General features: G+C 37.0%; 1 protein-coding gene across 3 annotated transcripts in view; it reads left to right on the plus strand.

Moving 5' to 3' along the window:
• The window catches only part of LRRC4C (leucine rich repeat containing 4C), a 907,789-nt gene that overhangs the window by 366,955 nt on the left and 522,501 nt on the right, over window positions 1-18,333 (plus strand). For all 3 annotated transcript variants that reach the window (XM_084894507.1, XM_084894505.1, XM_084894509.1), the window contains exon 3: window positions 4,199-4,280. The gene's annotated coding sequence lies outside the window, so the exon portion shown is untranslated. The remainder of the gene's footprint in view (window positions 1-4,198; window positions 4,281-18,333) is intronic.

Genomic DNA, 18,333 nt, shown 5'->3' on the forward strand with positions numbered 1-18,333 from the left:
AGTCTTATACTGTATTCAAGAAATCATGAGAAAATTGTCCCATGTTCTTCCATCTTATTCTTGTATGTGGACACATATATAGTATATACATAATTACAGAATATATGTCATTTTTAAAGTTCCCCTTTTTCTTGCTATTATACCATAAGCAGGTTTATACAGCACTGTGTAATTATAAGATCACTATTTTAATATTTTGATGATATTTTTTCTATGTGTCCCAACCTTATGCAGCCACCGACTGACTCACCCTCAGTAGAGTTGTATAATTTTCTCAATTCTAGATAGCCTCTAAAACATGCATCTGCAAGATAAAATCGTTAGCTGGAGAAAAACTTGAAATTTATACAATTGCGTAGTTATCTCCATTCTGTATGCAAATTGACCAAATGGCAGAACAACCAGTCGCTATGATGTGCACTGACCACCAGGGGGCAGACAATCAATGCAGAAGCTGTCCCCTGGTGGTCAGTGAGCTCCCACAGGGGGAGCACCACTCAGCCAGAAGCCCTGAGCCAGGCTCACAGCAAGCGCAGTGGAGGTGGCAGGAGCCTCTCCAGCCTCTCCAGCAACACTAAGGATGTCCAACTGCTGGTTTAGGTGCCCCCCTAAGTCAGCCTAAGTCGGCAGTTGGACATTCCCTAGGGCCTTCCAGACTGCGAGAGGGTGCAGATCCAGCTGTGGGACCGCCCCCCCTCTATCCCCACAGAGTGCACAAATTTCATGCATCAGGCCTCTAGTTTAAGGATAAAGACACACAGTGAGGGAGAAAGTGGTGGGGAGAAAAGCCAGGTGAGAAGAAAGGTAGCATGCCAGTTGGAAGTTATTCAGCTCTGATATTAATCATTTTATCTGAGACCATCATTTAACTTCTTTTTTCCTCAATTTCCTCAAGTCTGCCTCACTTAGAGAATATATTTTCAGGGACATCATGCTTATGTACCTAAGGTGCCTTACCTCCAAGCCAATTGGTACAACACAGAATCAACATAAATCAGGTAATGCATTTAAGATCATACCAGGCACATTGTATATGTCCAACCTTATGCTCCCTATTGCTGTGATCATGCTTATAATGGTTTGTTCCCAGCTTCTTCTCCGGTGTGGGACAGGCAAATCCTAAAACACCGCCTTGGTTTATTGTCATGTAGAGTGAATTATCTGTAGGTTTCCTCACCCTTCTCCTGGAACGTTTTCATGAGACAGTTCATAATCATCGTGTTACTCTCATCCCAAGGAAGAGAAGTCAGAGGGAGATTACCTTTTTCTTTTCCTGCCAGAAGAGCTGTTTAACAGAAGGAAACACATTGTCAGAACTGGAGGAGGCTGTAGGCCTGCCTGTTCCTTCATCTTCGCCCCCTTCTGCCAAAGCACAATCACCACTGATGGAACATTCTCAAGCAAGCAATTCTTATTAAGTGACTCAAGCAGTGGCACTCCTAATTTGATTGATGTTTGTCATAACCATGTTATTGGCTCTTGGTAATCACAGTGATTACTGCTCCTGCTCTCCACTATTATAATGAGTCAGTCCATGGAAGTGGTGGCAAAGAGGAGTGAATTACAGTGGAGACTGAATGTTTCTTAAGTAATTGGTGAAGGAAAAGTAAGCAGGACCTGAAGATGTTACCATAGTATCAGGTACTCTATTTTTAAATGCATTATTAGGCTTCCAGATAGTCCCTGAACACTCTCAGCTAGGTGTAAGAGTGATTGCCTTTTGGCATTCTGCTGTGTTATCTTCAAATGTTGTATTTTGGGGAGTAAGGCACAACATACTGGCTAGAATTAACAATATTTTATTGTATATTTGAAAGTTGCCAAGGTAGTATATTTTAAACGTCCTCACTCATTACAAGAAAAAAATTATAACAATTGTGAAATAATAGATGCTAATTAAACTTACTGTGGTAACCATTTTAATAGATATGCATATCAAATTATGTTGTGCAACTTACACTTAGGTAGTGTTATATATCAGTTATCTTATATAATAAAGATTTAATATGTTAATGGTCATTATGCTGTGAAGTGTAATGACCGATGATGTAATGACAGGATCATGGATCAGCAGGAGAGTGGGGCAGTGAGCTATAAGCGGGCAGCAGAGAGCTACAGGAGAGCAGTGGTGAACTGCTGGTTACAAGCTGGTGGTGGAGAGCTACAGGAAGGGGCAGGGCATCAAGTTATGAGGGGGGTCTGGGTTGGGGGAGCTACAGGAGGGCAGGGCAGCAGGTAGAGAGCTACTAGAAGGTGCCAGCAAGCTACTGGCAAGCTATTGGCACACGGATTTGTGCACAGAGCTACTAGTATCTCAGTAAAACAGAGGAAAAAAGAAAATACTTTTAATAAAAATGTACTTTTTGTGTCTCAAAGCTGCCTAGATTGGCACATCATTTTCTGAATTACTAGCTGTGTGTCCTTATGCAAATTACTTAATCTCTCTATTTCCATTTCCATTTTTAGGTGTAGATAATTATAGTTTCACCCACACAGAATTATTTGCAAATTAATGAATTAATATAGGTTATCACTGATATTAGTATCTGAGGTATAATAAGTGCTCAAAAATGCTTGGTTGTACAGTTGTCATTATTAACTTCATTATTAGAATCTAACTTTTTCCTAGCTTTATAAATTAGTCAAATATGAATAGCCTATGCTTAGGTATTACTAATAATAATATTGTAGAAAATGTTCTACTTTAGAATTCACAAAAAGTAATTATAATAATTCTGAGTTCACCATGATTTAACTTTATGAACTAAGTCAGAATTTTAAGACAGAGATGGAAAAGTGGTCATATTTTAGGTCCATTTTGGATATATTTTGAAGTTAGCAGCTAAGATTTGTTGATTTACTTGATATGGGGTATGGGAAAAAGTGTGGAGTCAAAATGACTGGAAGTTTTTTGGAATGAAAAAAAAACAATAAGATACATTTTCTCTTTTCTTAGAAGAAATTACAGGAGGAGAAAATTGGTATTGGGAGGGCTTTAGGATATTCTAATTGTATATTGTCTATTTGCATCGAAGTGGGTCTATAGAGTAGATGATTGCTCATAAATGTTGTGTTCATGCAGAGATCTGGCCTAATACAAAAGTTTGACAGTCCCTGGTGTATAGATGATGATATTTAAAGTCATAAACCTAGATTAGATCTCAAAAAAAGTTAGTATAATAGAAAATAAGAAAATAGGAGATGTTCATGATGTAAGCCATGGTACATGTATTATGTATGACAAGGCTGGAAAAATGAGAAAACTTCAAAGGAGACTACAGGTAATCAATTGAGGGCAGAAAAGTAGAGAGAATGATGCTCTGGAAGCAAAAACCAAACAAACAAAACAGAAAGTATTCTCATTGAAAAAAAAAAATCAGATTGGTATAGTGAAAATCCCTGACGATAGCAATACTAAATGGCATATTTACTCCACAATAGAGCAAGGAACAATTGTACATTATATTTGAATATGTTATGTACACAGGTTAGATGGAGTTTAAGAAAAAAACAAAAACATCCTCACAGATAAAACATTCTGCCTGTTTTCAAAGCTCAAAGGCAGGCAGATGGAATTAGAAACACTGGTTATAAGTTTCATAGCAAATGACAAGCAGTGGATGGTAGGGATATAGATGAGGTAGAGATTAATTTTGATTGACAGACTTGATGGAAAATGTGATATTTGAGCTGGGTATTAAATAATCACTTTAAGTCTGTTGTGAGGTAAATGGGAAAGAACAAATATAGTGGTGTTTCAGACAGATAAGATAGAATGAACAATGCCATAAAAGGAATGAAAAGCCAAGCATGATCAGGAATGAGGGATACATTCATTTGACTAAAATAGAGTGTGCAAAGAAAAATGAGGCCATACTAGCAGTTGGTATATACTTTTTTCTTTATAGAAAAATATTGCTGTGCAGTTCAATAGAAAGAAAAATTCGTTAAAGCAAGCTATTTATCCAGAACTAAATATTATGATTGCTATCATATTTTACAAAGCCTTTTGTATTCTTGGAAAAGCCTCAAGCAGGACACACTATAAAATGAATGTACACTTGGATAAATATATAGAAACATAAATTGTTCCCTCTGGTTACTCCATTAGGTGGATTTTAATTTCAAATAATTTTGCTTGAGTTATTTTCTAACTTCCTTAAGTGTAATGCCAAGTTCAATTTCATCTCTTTCCTAGACATGGTTCTCTGTCTTGTGAGGCTGCAAGATCACCCAGGGAGAGCAAGACCACATGAGCTGGAAACTCTAATTGACTAAATGTATGTGAGTACAACATCCGTAACTATTTTATAAAAGGAGAAAGAAAAATCGTCTCCTGTGTGACTTAAAGTGCATTGGAGTAGACTGTGAATTAATATGGTTAATTGCTGGAACCTTGTCATAGGCGAGCTCTCACTGATGAGAGTGGGGTCTATGTATGCACCTGGCTCCATTTCTCCTCAAAGTGCACATGTTGCATTTTTGCCTGGAATCACTATGTCTCTCATAACTATTCTGCTGCTGGTAAAAATGAGAAAGCTTGCTTTCTGGCCTCATCTATACATATATTCCCACTTATTCCACTCCTACGGAACTCATCATTTATCCCCCTGTGTCTTTATCATTTTGGCCTACCAGATGCCATGTTTAGTGTTATTTGCCTCCCTGAATCCATCAGCCAATTGCACTGGCTCCTCTCTAACCCTCTTGTTTCCTATCAGCATTATCTCCTGCCATGCTTACCTTGCCAATGGCCAAGTTCATGTTTATTTGTATAATTATTTGGTTGTTTTCTATGTATGTCCCTAGCTCAAATGCTCCATGCAGGCAAGGATAGTGCCTGTTTGCTGACAGCAATGACATTCAACATGTTCATGCTGTGTGACTTGCCTGGTCCTGAGTGGAATTAAGCTACTTAAAATGTCCCAGTCCTTTCATGGTTCAAAAATCTCTATTCTTCTTTAATGTAAATATTCCCAGACTTTCTCAGATTTAAATGAAACAACTTTCTATTACTTTCTAGAAAGATGAGGCTATTTGATGTGAGCACCATTTTTTCTTCTTCTTTAGACTTTACATAATCTCTCTAGATAGATAGTCTATTTTTATATATTAAAATATTAGATTTTAATCCTAATACTTTATATTTTTTACCAACTTTATTAAATCAGTTATTCATTCCTGCTTTACATTTCTTGATTTTCCTGTTCTTTACACACAAGCAAAACCAAAGATGCTTATGTTAACTTTATCCTGGAAAAATTCAATCAATTAAAATCAGAATAAAACAAGCCTTCTTTATCTTCCTACTCTCAATTCCCCCCTCCCAACATAGCCTATTTTTACCATTCAACAATCTCTACAGAACTGTCAATGCCCTTTGCCAATTTATGAGAAATTCCACAAGAGAATGGACTATTTTTATTTTTGTATTCAGTATATTTTTAGTACCAAACTCAATATCTAAAATGGTAGGGGCTCAATAATGGAGTTCATTTTTGTCACACTCTCACTTCCCACTCTTCACATAGGTGTTAAAAATTTGCTTCAAGAACTGCTTAAATTATGCTTACCAAGATAACTGACCACACTACTTCCTTTCTCTGTTATTCATCCCTCAACCACATTTCAAATTCTCCTCCTAACACCTATGTCATAATCTACCTTAATTATGTACATATTCCTCTTCTTGTTAACTGTGTATGTTCCTCTTCACTTCATCAGAGTCTCAGTCCTGAGTGATTAGGATCATTAACATGCTTATTTCCTCAGCCCTTCCCTGAGAAAATTTTAATGTTTTAAATTAATGTATGTTTGTCATATAGTATTATATTACTTTCAGTTGTAAAGCATAGTGATTAGACCTCACTATATACCTCATGATGTGTTCACCACAGTAAGTCCAGTAACCATCTGTTACTCTGCAGTTGTTATGGTAGTATTGGCTATATTCTGTGATGTACACTGCATCCCATGGCTTATTTATTTTAGAGCTGGAGATTTGTATCTATTATTTCCCTTCCCCCTTTTCACACATCCCTCCACTCCCTTCAGCAGTGCAAGAGGGTTTCATTTAACCTACACAGTATTATATTACTTTCAGTTGTAAAGCATAGTGATTAGACCTCACTATATACCTCATGATGTGTTCACCACAGTAAGTCCAGTAACCATCTGTTACTCTGCAAAGTTGTTATGGTAGTATTGGCTATATTCTGTGATGTACACTGCATCCCATGGCTTATTTATTTTAGAGCTGGAGATTTGTATCTATTATTTCCCTTCCCCCTTTTCACACATCCCTCCACTCCCTTCAGCAGTGCAAGAGGGTTTCATTTAACCTACACATGAAACTCTTACCTTTCTTAGAAGGGTTTCTGTTTGTTTACTTTTTATAATAGCCATTTTGACAGGTATGAGGTAGTATCTCATTGTGGTTTTGACTTGCGTTGACCTGATGATCAGTGATGTGGAGCATCTTTTCACATGTCTGTTGGTCACCTGCATGTCTTCTTTGAAAAAAAAAATGTTTATTCAGGTCCTGTGTTTATCTTTTAAATCATACTGTTTGGGTTTTATATTTTTTCATGTTGGATTGTATGGGTGTTTTATATATTTTGGATATTAACTCCTAATCAGCTATATCATTTGAGAATGTCAGCTCCCAAATAGTATGTGGTCTTGTTTTGTTGATAGTTTCTTACACTGTATAGATGCTTTTTAGTTTGGTGAAGTCCCACTTGTTCATTTTTGCTTTTGTTGACCTTACCCGAAGAGGCAGAACCACAAAAATATTGCTAAGATCAATGTCAAAGTGTTTACTGACTATATATTTTTTTCTAGGAGTTTTTTGGTCTCAGGCCTTAGAGTTAAGTCTTTATGTTGAATTTATTTTTGTATATGATGTAAGAATGTGGTCCAATTTTCTTTCTTTCTTTCTTTCTTTCTTTCTTTCTTTCTTTCTTTCTTTCTTTCTTTCTTTCTTTCTTTCTTTCTTCCTTCCTTCCTTCCTTCCTTCCTTCCTTCCTTCCTTCCTTCCTTCCTTCCTTCCTTCCTTCCCTTTTCCCCCTCCTCCTCCTCCTCCTCCTCCTCCTCCTCCTCCTCCTCCTCCTCCTCCTCCTCCTCCTTCTTCTTCTTTTTCTTCTTCTTCTTCCTTTTTTCTTCTTCTTCTTTTGGGGGGGCTTATCTGCCCAGTTTTCCCAACACCACTTATTCAACAGACTTCCATTTCCCGACAGTATATCATTGCCTCTTTTGTCATAGATTAATTGACCATATAAGCAGCGTTTATTTCTGGGCTCACTATTCTTTTTCATTGACCTTTGTGTCCGTTTTGTGTCAGAATCATACTGTTTTGATTATTGTAGCTTCTTAACAAAGGCTTACTAATGACTAATTACTAATGAATTTAATTAATAGCTTTAAGTACAGAAAGATTCTCTAAGTTGCTTTGACTATATTAGTATTACCTTTGAAAAAACAGTTTGTCTCTGAAATAAAAATGTGGAAAAATGATGGAATAAATTTTTTAAAAACATTTCAAATGTAAAGTTATTATTTAAAAACAAAACAAAACAAAACAAAAACATTTGTTGATTGTTTGAAATTATAAAAGAAACTAGAGGCCCGGTGCATGAAATTCATTCACGGGTGTGGCGGGGAGTTGCCCCTCAGCCCAGCCTGCACTTTCTCCAACCTGGGACCCCTTGAGGGATGTCTGATCACCTGTTTAGGCCTAATCCTGGGATCGGGCCTAAACAGGCAGTTGGACATCCCTCTCAAATCCAGGACTGCTGGCTCCCAACCACTCACCTGCCTCTCCCTCTAACTGCTTCTGCCTGCCAGCCTGATCACCCCTAACCACTCCCCTGCCAGCCTGATCAATTCCAAACTGCTCGCCAGCCAGCCTGATTGCTCTTAAATGCCCTCCCCTGCTACCTGGTCCTCCAGAATTGCCTTCCCCTGCAGGCCTGGTAACCCCCAACTGCCCTCCCCTACAGGCCTGGTCACCCCTAACTACCCTCCTATACTGGCCTGGTCACCCCTAACTGCCCTCCTCTGCTGGCCTGGTCACCCCTAACTGCCCACAACTGCCCTCCCCTGCAGTCCATCTTGTGGTGGCCATTTTGTGTCCATATGGGGACAACCATCTTGTGTCTTGGAGTTATAGTCAATTTGCATATTACTCTTTTATTAGATAGGATTATAAGCCTGTTATGGAACATTTGAGAAATTGAGGAATAGTTCTAGGTTAATTCTAACCTAGAACTATTAAAATTTTAGTCAATTTTCTTATGTAGTTTAATCTTAGTACACTATATTTGCATCCATACACCAAGGATTTTTTTCAAATTCCTACACATTTTTATAATAATTAATTTTAAATCTAATAAAAATACTTCCACACAGAGTAAATGTACAATAAATATTAGCTATTGTTTAATTAGGTAGATATTTAATGTAGTTTTAAATAGAGATTGCTTCAAATATGCCCTTTTTTATATGCACTCACTTCTGTATCACGAATTTGCGAATTTCATCATTTCTGATTATACATTTTCTTGAAAATTTCCAACTCTAAAATTGAAGCTGATCTTATAATAGTGCAAAATAGTTTAAACTTTAGCATACTTTCTTTTATGTGACACATAAAAGAGCAAAGGGGTGCATGATATGGAGTGCACAGTATCTTAATATTTTCAGGCAATGGTGATTGTGTGTGAACAGGATTCTGAAGAAGTTTTATACCTCATCACAGAGCATGCCCTCTAGAAGGTTGCCACAAAACCCATAAAAGTTATATAGTGAAACAAAAAGAAAGTTCTTAATTACACTACTTGAGTTATAGGTCTTAAAATAAATATTTTTACTACATTTTATTTTTCTTTTAAACATTTGAAGTCATGCATGTTCAGGTCTACTTATAAAGAAAAATTATTTATCTTAAATGCTTAGAGAAAAAAACAACAACATTAAAATAAATGAAAAGCCGAAACAGGTTTGGCTCAGTGGATAAAGCGTCAGTCTGTGGACTGAAGGGTCCCAGGTTGGATTCTGGTCAAGGGCATGTACATTGGTTGCAGGCACATCCCCAGAATGTGAAGGAGGCAGGTTGGTCAATGTTTCTAGCTCTCTATCCCTCTCCCTTCCTCTCTGTAAAAAATCAATAAAATATAAAATAATAATAAATAAATAAATGAATGAAAAGTTCCCCTCCCCTGAGACATTTTTTATTTATTTTTAAAAATATGTATTTTTACTGATTTCAGAAAGGAAGGGAGAGAGAGATAGAGAGAGAGAGAGAGAGAGAGAGAGAGAGAGAGAGAGAGAGAGAGAGAAATAGCAAGTATGAGAGAGAATTATTGTTTGGCTTCCCCCTGCATGCCCCTTACAGAGGTTCTAGCCAACAACCGGGGCATGTGCTCTGAACAGGAATCAAATCATGACCTTCTGGTTCATAAGTTGATGCTGAGCCACTGAGATACACCAGCCTGGCAGAGACATTTTCTTTTTTAAAAACGAGTACAAAGTGATCTAAAACACATACCTCTTCTCCCAGTGATTAGACAGAAATCCAGTTCTTCATAGAACACTAATGTGAACTGTAATATGTCAAAAGGATGCCTCTGAGTACTTCCCACTTATAGGAAAAAGGCATTATTCAGTTACAATGATAGAAATTATTTTTTAATCAATATGCCCTTTGCTACTAATTCATTTTTGACTGCCCAAAGAGGCTTTAATAACATGTTAGAAAGTCATCCATTCAACAAATAATTCCAAAGAAAAAAGGGCTAGAATCCTTTCATCTCTATTTTACCATGAACAGAATTGACATACATATTTTGCATTCTTGCTACCCTTTGGAAGAAACTAGTATTTCTTTGTATAATCATGACATCTTTCTTTGCAACTTAAAAAATGTAGTCTGTGATTTTTATTGGTAAAACCAATGCTATCAGCCATTAACAAATATATATTTTCTTACCTCTAGTACAGGCTACAAGTTGGATAATATTCTTTAATGGTCAACACCAGCCATATTGCTGATATAAGCTAAATTTCATTTAAATTGGTTATTTTCTTATTAAATTTATTTTATGATAGCAATGCACACTCATTTTGGAAATATCAAAGAATAAATAATCATTGAGCATAAAAGAAAATAAGAGCATTAACTCATGGATTTGGGTAATAGTGTGGCGAGGTTGATAGGGAGAGGTGGAAGAGGGCATAGAGGGGATAAATGGTGATGGAAAAATAAATTTTAATTTAATTTAAAAAATCTGAACACTCTTGATACTCTTTTATCAAGCATAACCTTCATTATTATTGAAGCATGTTTATTCAGATATTTTCTCTGTGCATGTAATCTCAGTTTTCAGTCTACCATTTATTACATTTCTTGTATTTCTTAATAGGAATGCCTGCAATATTTTTAAGGGCTGTGTGTGTGTGTGTGTGTGTGTGTGTGTGTGTGTGTGTGTTGGTAGGCTTTATCTTGATTTATTTAACTGCTATTCTAGAATTAAAATTATTTTGTATCCAATTTATGTAGCTAGAAACAGTGCTGGGATGAGCATGCTACATATTTTGTAGACATCCTTCACTATTTTCATAGAATCAGTTCCTGTAAACAAAATATTGGAGTAATAGATGCTGATCTAGAAAGTTTTTATCCAGCAATCTAGGGGCATGATTCCATTTTTATTTTTTAATGTTTACTAATCATATATATATAGTCTTGGTCCCTTTGGGATGCTATAATGAAATCCCAAGGACTGGGTGGATTGGAAAATAAGCATTTATTTATTTATTTTTTTTACCATATGGGAGGCTGGGAAATTCAAGATCAAGGGCCAGAAGATTTGATCTCTAGTGAGCACCTGCTTCCTGCTCCATAGACACTCATTTCTCTGTGTCCTCACATGGAGGAAGGTGTAAGAAAGCTCTCAGCATTCTCTTTTATAAGGACACTGATGCCTAAGTGACTTCCAAAGTCCCTACTTCCAAACACCATTACATTGCAGATTAGGTTTCAACACCCAAATATTAGAGTGACAAAATATTCATTCTATACAGTTGACAGTGCTCTTCTCATATTATTTTGACTTTTTCTTTATCACTAATTATATTATTTATTTTATACATTTATTTTTCTATTAGAGGCCCAGTGCACGAAATATATGTACTGGATGGGGGGAGGTTATCTCTCATGCAGTCTGGGAGGCCTCAAGGGATGTCCAACTGATTGTTTAGCCAGCCATCAGACATCCTTAGTGCAGTTGCAGGTGTGGGAGAGACTCCCACCACCACTGCTGCACTCACTAGCTGTGAGCCTGTCTCAGGGCTTCTGGCTGAGCTGCACTTCCCCTGTGGGAGCGCACTAATCATCAGGGGGCAGCTCCTGCATGGAGCATCTTCCCCTTGGTAGTCAGTAAGCATCATAATGACCAGTGGTTTTGCCATTTGGTCAATTTGCATATTAGGTCAATTACATAGGATTTGTATTTTTCCTTTTGTTTATCTGGGTCATGTTTACTGAGGACAGATGAAGAGAAGAGAACATTATGTACAATGTAGAGGCCATAGGGAAGAAGGCATTCTCCCCAGTAAGCACCACTGCCTGCTGGGAAGTAATCTCTCCCCCCTGGAGACTTGTGATGAATTTGGCATTTGTAAGCAAACAGGCAATTTAACAAAAGTGTGTGACTGGTTCTTGGCATTTATGTTGATTCAAGGAAAAATAAATTTTTTAAAATAGAATTTTTAAATTCATTTTTACAGAGACAGGAAGGAGGAGGGGGAGATAGGAACAATGAGGAGAGGGGAAACATTGATGGGCTGCCATCTGTCTGACCCCACCAGGGACTGAGTCTGAAACACAGGCATGTGCCCTGAGTGGGAATTGAACCAGTAACCTCTTGGTGCCAGGGTCGATGATCAACCACTGAGAAACACCAGCTGGGCATTGAAGTGTGTGTGTTTTTTAACTACTTATTAGCAGGTGGTATCAGCACTGTTAACAGTTAAGATTAGGATCGCTCTACATTAAAATAAGCTCTCAAAGGAAATCAGAAACATTCATTGACTATCTACAGTGGTGGACTAATGTTATACTGTATATTTTGTCAATAGATATAATTTTTTACTCAGAACATATTGCATGAATTTTTATTTTCCCAGTGCCTATAATAATGCATGGCATGTAATAGAAGTTTAGTAAATGAATAATTGTCTCCAGTTTATCCATAAATAAAACTAATGATCAGATTAATTGATTAATTATTACTATGGTCAAACAGCTTTAAAGGAATAGTCTCAGGATTCAATATCAGTTTTTCTAAACATAATTTCTGTGTGTGTGTGTGTATTTTTTTTTCAGAGAGGAATGAAGAGGGAGAGAGAGAGACAGAAACATCCATGATGAGAGAGAATCATGGATCGGCTATCTCCTGCAAGTTCCCCACTGGGGATTGAGCCCACAACCTGGGCATGTGCCCTTGAACAGAATCGAACCTGGGACCCTTCAGTTCACAGGCTGATGCTCTATCTGCTGAGTCAAACGGGCTAGGGCCCAATCTCTATGTTTTAAATATTTCATATGACTTCTCGTCCTAAGATAACTTTCCTCTTGTCATACATTATGTTTGGAAAAATGGAATAGATTATGCTGTGGAACAAATATCCCAGCCATTTCTGTGGCTTAAGATAGCAAGGGTTCCTTCTCTTGCATACCATGTAGCAATTGCTACTTAACCAGGGATTCTGTTCTTCACTGCCCTATTCCCAGCAGATGCTCCCTGGACCATTAATGATTACCAAGATAAAGTAACAAAGAGAGAGTTTGCTAAATCCTGTCCTAGCTTGTTAAAGCTCCAGCTAGAAGTGACATGTGATACATCTACTCACAATTCACCGGTCAAACACATCATCTAATTTCTTGAGTATCACAAAGCTCCATACGGCTTGAGGGCGGGAAAGTGGAACTGGGTAGGTAGATGGTACTTACCATGGCCCTGATCAGTGAAGGAGGATGACAGAAGCAGTCAGAGAAGGAGATATGAAAATGGTGCATAGGAGCCACAAAGAAAACATTGAATATTTGTGGCCAGTGCCTCCCTCTTGTCATCAAATACTCATATGGCTCTGTGATAGTTAACTTTTTGTATCAACTTAACTGGGCCATTATACCTAAATGCTTGCTCAAAATTTATTCTGGATGTTTCTGTGAAGGTGATTTTAGGATGAGATTAATATTTAAATCAGTGGACTTTGAATAAAGCAGTCACCCTCCATAATGTGGTGGGTGGTTGACATCCAATCAATTGACAGGCCTTAATGAAACACAGAATGGCCTCCTCTGAGGAGGAAGGAATTCTGACTACAGACTGTCTTTGTATGAACTTCAACTCTTCCTAAATATCTAGCATGATCCTTAAAATGGATATTGATGAATAGATAGATAGATAGATAGATAGATAGATAGATAGATAAAAATATAACAAAGTCATTTAAAAGATATCTTTTTTTAAATAGATAAAAGATGATGTCCACAAGATGATATCCACAGGCATTAGTCCAGTTTCTAACTAGCAGTTCAATGCTCAGGCAGACAAAAGTTTATATAAAAAGGAATAACATTTATGTGCTTCAACAGGAATGTAAACACACATACACACACATACACACAAACACATACACACTTACACACATGCACATGCATACTATATTGTTCATTCTTCCCTGAAGAAGCCTGAGTAATACAGACTCTCACTTACATGCAGAACACAGTTATTCGCTACCTAGAAGAAACCAGACAGAAATGGCAACTGGTGCTGTGTAAGCTCAGTGTTTCTGACCCTAAAAGAGGCCCTGTAGTCTCTTCATCAGCCTGGCTATGGCCCTTCTTGGCCCAGAAACCTACAAATCAAACAGCAAATTATTGATATTTACCCCTCTCACAGTTTAAAGGTAATGATCAAACATTGATGTGAATTAATACTTCCTGGTGATTGGGTATGTTCTTTGGTTCGGTATAATTCTGCTCGGTGGAGTGGTTTCTCTGTTCATGGATTCCCTATGCATATTCTCTTTGCTTATCCTTTTGGGAAATGTTTTTTTCCATCTTCCTCCTTAGTCACATCATTGCAGAATATGCTCTCCTAGGAGGATGAGCGGCTGTTATAGCACACGGGTCATTTTACAAAAAAAAAACCTAAAGCTTTTACAGTCTTTTATCAAAAAAAAATGTAGCTGGCTCCTTATCTATGTGACTTTGGTAGACTCCCTATATGTTAGTCAAAGTAGTGGCACTTTTTAAGGTAGATTCCTTTGCTTTTTCTATATTTCTTTGGTTTCCTATTCAGATGATAACTTTAAGCTGAATAATGGAATTTGGGGTCTATTTCATGTCAGTTGCATAACTACATCCTTTGTGTCTTACTTCATGGCCAATGTGTTCAATTGGAATGAATGGCTAGGCAGCTGACTTCTACTCTGAGGCTTTTAACAGTGGGTGTGATGATCATGGGTTTGTTATTGTTGTTGTTGTTTTAATGGTCATACTTTTGCATGGCTCTTTACTGTAGCCCAAGTTTTTAATGAACTTTGCCCCTGAAGGTCTTCTTGTTTTATTATTTTATGCTGCAAGTCTCTGAATTTGTAGACTGTCTTTATTCTCTTCAATTACCAGTTATATGCTAACTAATTATTTTCTGAACTCATTTCATTTTTTTTCCTAGTCCATTGCTAAACAGGCAACACAGAGAATTAACATTTAACATTCTAATTTTCTCTAAAGATAGATGTTTATTAGCTCTGTGGAATGATTGCAAACTTGTACGGGGTGAAATCTCCACCAAATGCTCTTCAATTATGTAAGACAGGTTGCCATCGCCTTTGTTTCCTATCATAATTTCCTCTCTCTTTGTGTCGATTAAGCCAAGGTCACTCATTTTAAGTCATGATACATTATTCTTTTTATAGGTATCAATTTCTTTTTTAGTAGAAATTTACCAGTTTAGTAAAAATCAATTAAAACTTATCAGTGGATGGGGGTGGGGGTGAGGTAAACGGGGGAATAAGGACACATATGTAACACCTTAATCAATAAAGAAATTTAAACAAAATAAAAATAAAAATAAATAAAACCTATCAGTGGCTTAAAATAACAAATGGGGTATTTTTTACTTGTATTATGCATGCATTGTAGATCAGCTCTGTACTATCTCATTCTTACTTAAGTCTGCAGGCTGAGAGGAGTTTCAACTTTATGTGTCAAGGTTGCTAGTGGTGATAAAGATAACCAGTAACATGAAAATTGTACAATGACTACTAAATCCTTTACCCAAATAGTGACATGTAACTTCCCATCCCATGTCGTATTGGATAAAGTATGTGTACATAAGTGTGCATACACACACATATCCACATTAAACTTCAGATGGGTAGGAAAGTGTAATCCTACTACGTGGCTGATAGAAAAAGCTAGAATATTGAGTGAAGACTACTAATGACTCCCACATTCTTTTACTCACAAATACTTTATTCCTGAATGCCTGACTCTAATCCCCATGAGGGAACTACCATTTATCTCTTCTTCTTTTTTTTAATATATTTTATTGATTTTTCACAGAAAGGAAGAGAGAGGGATAGAGAGCTAGAAATATCAATGAGAGAGAAACATTGACCAGGTGCCTCTTGCACACCCCCCACCAGGAATGTGCCCGCAACTAATGTGCATGCCCTTGACTGAAATCAAACCCGGGACCCTTCCGTCCCCAGACCAATGCTCTACCCACTGAGCCAAACCGGTTTCGGCTATTTGTTTCTTCTTGATTGCTATATCAGTGGTTCAATGCTGATTAATACATAAGTACTCAATAAGCATTTACTTAATGGCATGGAAATAAGAATGTTTTCTGAATACTGATAGAAAGATACATGACATTGCAGTGTGGTAGAGTTCACTTTACCCATTCCATCAAATACAATCTCTGAGATATCAGTGCCTTTGCATTGCATTGTAAAATTTATATAGCTTTTTCTGTTGTATATTTTCTCTCAATGGAAATATATGCCCTAAAAGTTATGAGTGATGGCGAAGTTCCCAGAGAAGAGTATAGCGTTATTGACAAACTGGAGATATTTTAAATAAGCACAGACTGAAAACAAGCTGGAGGGAGGGGGGGTGTATGGCATTGGGGTGTACTTCTGATGATGAATCACATCCTTTACCAGAAATACATTTAAAATAATCTTGTCAAGAGAATTAATGAGCTGCCAGCAATATCCTAAGAAATAGCAGTAAAAACTCACCAAGTTCAGGATTTTTGTTAACCAATAGCAACTTTATTCTTCCTCAATTTCTCATTCTTCAAATTGGTTGTAAACATTGATTGCACAGCTCTACAAAGATAATAGCTGTAGTTGAAGAAATAACTTAGGTGAGGAGAATAGTCAGCCATTCTCTGGGGGACAAATATATTCTCATTAAGCACTGTGGTAAGTTTTCAGTAAAATGGTACTTATCTCTCCTCCAAAATATGAATACTTGTATGGTATGGCATGGACTGTAGAGAGAAAATATGAGAGAGAAGAAAGGAGAGAGAGGAACACAGAAGCAGAACAGGTTGTTATTATTCTTATGTTGAATCACACATATCTTTCCTCAAATAAGGATGTAATTTCTCAGATGTGCAAAACTAGTTTGCAAAGTATTTGATAATTATGAGTGTCTCCCAACTTTGAATTTGTTTTACCAATGAGACATCCTGCCATATGTCTTTAGGAAGTAAGAAAGAGAAAGTATGTTTGTATGGAATAGCACAGAATAGAGGATTCAAAAAACACATTCTGGCTTTTGAGGAACCTACAACCTATTGAATTATGTTCCTTTAGCATGGGTACTAATTTACAGAGATTCAGATTGTATTAGTTTTCCATTACCAATATAGCAAATTAACACAAATTTAGTGGCTTAAAAGAATCAAATTGATATTTTACAATTCGATAGGAAGAAACTCAGACACAGATGTCTCTGGGCTAAAATTAATCTGTCAGGAAGGTGGCAATCCCTTCTGAATGCTCTAGGGGAGGGTCCATTTCTCTGCTAATCAAAATTCAGTTTCTTGCGGTTGTAGGACTGAGGTTCCTGTTTCCTTGCTGCCTGTCAGCTGAGGGTCATTCTCAGCTCTGCAGACTTACCCACACTCTTTGGCCCATGGACTCTTCAGGTCTCTCTAACCCATTCTTTTGCCTTTCTCTTCTACTTGTAAGACTCATTTGATTACATCACGCCAACCTGGATAATATAGGGTAACCGCTTCAATTCAAGGTCCTTAACTGTAGTCATACTACAAAATACCTTTTGCATTGCCATATGTTCACAGGTTCTGGAAATTAGGACATAAACATTTTGGTTAGGGGCACATGATCCTGCCTACCTCAAAGATCTAAGTGCTACCTCCTGCATGGACATTCCTGAGATAAATGAGTGAATGGAATCCTTAGAGCTTCCCATTGGAAATAAACATAATACTAGCCACTTATGGACTTGAAAAACCTAAATGTGGTTTATTGTATCAATACAGGGGAAATACTTGTATTCCATTATTATAGAAAGATAAAAAATTTATCATGCTTAGCCCAAAGCTATTTCTAGCTAAGGCCCCATAAACCAATGCATTAAGGAATATGCAACCATTATGCTATCTCACTAATTTAGGAATATAAAAGTATTTGGTGGGCCCATTAATTAATAACAACATAATATTTTTAATATAATTTATTGAGTTTTTACAGAGAGGAAGAGAGAGAGATAGAGAGTTAGAAACATCGATGAGAGAGAAACATCAATCAGCTGCCTCTTGCACATCTCCTACTGGGGATGTGTCCACAACCAAGGTACATGCCCTTGATCGGAATCGAACCTGGGACCTTTCAGTCTACAGGCCGTCACTCTATCCACTGAGCCAAACTGGTTTCGGCAACAACATATTTTAAGTTAATATCTTTACTATGGTATGATTCTGAGTGTGTGGCCTTATCTGCTGAATATGTATCACAAATGCAAATACAAATATGTATGTATGATTAAACTTGACTGATGCAGAATTAATTTACCAGGAGAAGAGAAAAATCAAGGAGTATCAAAAAGATGTCCTTATTTTAATAAGGTGCTAATGTAAGGAATGATAATTAGAAATGTTTTGTGTATTATTGGGTATGAAATTCTTGCTTCCAGGATACAAATTTCTGTTCAATATAAGGACAGATTTTTCTAATAATAGCAATTTTAAAATAGATGGGTCTGAATCAGGGGTCCTCAAA

The sequence above is a fragment of the Pipistrellus hanaki genome (genome assembly GCF_964339955.1).
Source record: "Pipistrellus hanaki genome assembly, chromosome: 9".
Taxonomy (NCBI): Eukaryota; Metazoa; Chordata; class Mammalia; order Chiroptera; family Vespertilionidae; genus Pipistrellus; species Pipistrellus hanaki.